Consider the following 2,500-nt stretch of genomic DNA (forward strand, 5'->3'; position numbering starts at 1 on the left):
GTGTGTGTGTGTGTGTGTGTGTGTGTGTGTGAGAGAGAGAGAGAGAGAGAGTGTGTGTGTGTTTGTATGTGTGTTTGTCTGCCATGTCTGCCTGTCTCTCTCAGAAATGCTTCCAGAAGGATCTTTGCAGCGCTGCGAGAGCGGCCTGAGCCCCGGCAGCTGTGCTGGAGAGAGCGCTGTGACCTGGCGGCGTTCTGCTCTCGGGGGACGTGATTCAGTCGGCTGCCTGTTGACGCCGCCAACTTGTCCCTCCAGCAGCGAACATGACTCACAGGCAGCCGTTAACGTCCGACGTCTCTGCATGGGCCTTGTAAAACCATAGTGTGTGTGTGTGTGTGTGTGTGTGTGTGTGTGTAAAGTATGAGTGTGTGTGTGTGCGTGTGTGTGTTAGGGATGTTAACCGGTGACTGTTTGACCGATGGTTGACCGTATCCACGTCAACCGATCAAAGTTTTCGCTAGTCGGTTAAAAAGAAGAAAAAAACGATCTCTAAATTAGGCTATTATAGACAGTGGACTAAGTGCTACTACAGCTAGCCATCTCATTCCAAGATCTTTTTTGTGTGAAGTTAACATAACTCGCCTGCTTGTAGGCTAGGCTACTTAATAAACCAATAAAAGCATTTGGCACGATGTTGCGCTCTGCCTTGCCTGACGCGACTTTTGCAATCTGGAGGTGCCTGTTTATCCATTGGTTCGTGTTGCAATCTATTAGACAACTTTCCGCATAAGATGGGCTTAGATTTTGAAATACATTACATATACATTTCAGGAAGGGTCATCAATGGTAACAAATAAGGTAATGATGATGATCATTCTTTATTATTGTTAGCACTTCCTCAAACTAAGCGCCGTCTCTTCGGAGCTGTCATTTTCTTAAGTGAGCCGCGGCAATTTCTTTTTCAAATTAGCTTCTAACGCTAGACAAACGCCTTTATTTGCAACGGGATCACCTTGTACCCAAACCATTTCGAAACTGTCCTCCACTTACTTGCAAGTTCCTTGGTTTGCGGGACTCATGATTCGCGCTGTAGGCCTAGGGGTTTTTAAAAAAAGTGACGTGAGTGAAAGGACGGCGCCGGGGCTGTGTGTGAGCGGGGGACAGAGAGATGCGACAGAGTTGCGAAATTGCGTGGCTGTTATTTCAAATAGCGGAGCATATTTTAAACGAATCGGTTAACCGATTTCAACCGGCTAATGGGGCTCGGTGGTCGGTCAAGAACATTTGTAGTTTTCGCCATCCCTAGTGTGTGTGCGTGTTAAGGGGGGGCATTGAGCATGGAGATGGATGAGGGCTGTTTATGTTGTGCTGCTGTTGCTTGGTGAACACACTGACAGTGAGGGGGGCTTTGAGGATCAATAGTGAGCAGATCAACAGGAGAGCGGCTCACACACACACACACACACACACACACACACACACACACACACACACACATACACTGCATGTCCACATTGCCATGGCTGCTCTTCCCACTGCTCTTCCCACTAAAGGAGCTACGTTTCCCTTTCAGTCGAGTTGATTGCGCTCCGTTCTCGCTACAACACCAAAGCGAGAGAGTCTGCCATTCGTCACCCCCCCCCCCCCCCCCACAGGTCACCGCTGAATGAATCTCTAGGTCTCAATCCCACTGCACTGCTTTTTGACAACTGTATTGTTTCCAGCCACCTGCCCAACCACACAACCCGACCCACATTCATGCCGAGAGAGAGAGAGCCCTCAGAGAGCTAGTGGTCAAGTTCGCTCAGGATCCCCTTTCTCAACACCGTGCTGTGGGGTTATGCCTGGCAGGTAGGCTGTGTGTGTGTGTGTGTTGAGGGTCAAGGGGCGGCCTGACTGTAGAGGCAGGGAGCGAGAGGGCAGTTTGGGGTGGCGGGCAGAGCAGAGCGGAATCACTTGTAGCCCAGGCTGTGGCACTTCCTGTGTCTGTACGGGAGGAGGTTGCGTGGGGAGATAGATACGATCGATAGATAGATACGATCAATAGATAGATAGATAGATAGATAGATCGATAGATAGATAGAGCGGACTCACTTGTAGCCCAGGCTGTGGCACTTCCTGTGTCCGTACGGGAGGAGGTTGCGTGGGGAGATAGATACGATCGATAGATAGATACGATCAATAGATAGATAGATAGATAGATAGATAGATAGATCGATAGATAGATAGAGCGGACTCACTTGTAGCCCAGGCTGTGGCACTTCCTGTGTCCGTACGGGAGGAGGTTGCGTGGGGAGATAGATACGATCGATAGATAGATACGATCAATAGATAGATAGATAGATAGATAGATAGATAGATCGATAGATAGATAGAGCGGACTCACTTGTAGCCCAGGCTGTGGCACTTCCTGTGTCCGTACGGGAGGAGGTTGCGTGGGGAGATAGATACGATCGATAGATAGATACGATCAATAGATAGATAGATAGATCGATAGATAGATAGAGCGGACTCACTTGTAGCCCAGGCTGTGGCACTTCCTGTGTCCGTACGGGAGGAG

At 49.2% G+C, this 2,500-nt stretch overlaps 1 protein-coding gene across 1 annotated transcript in view; it reads right to left on the bottom strand.

The window, feature by feature from the left end:
* Positions 1–2,500, bottom strand: part of ralgps2 (Ral GEF with PH domain and SH3 binding motif 2) — a gene marked incomplete in the record, with an annotated part of 126,865 nt that overhangs the window by 17,821 nt on the left and 106,544 nt on the right.

Source organism: Sardina pilchardus, chromosome 15, assembly GCF_963854185.1.
Source record: "Sardina pilchardus chromosome 15, fSarPil1.1, whole genome shotgun sequence".
NCBI classification, from domain to species: domain Eukaryota; kingdom Metazoa; phylum Chordata; class Actinopteri; order Clupeiformes; family Clupeidae; genus Sardina; species Sardina pilchardus.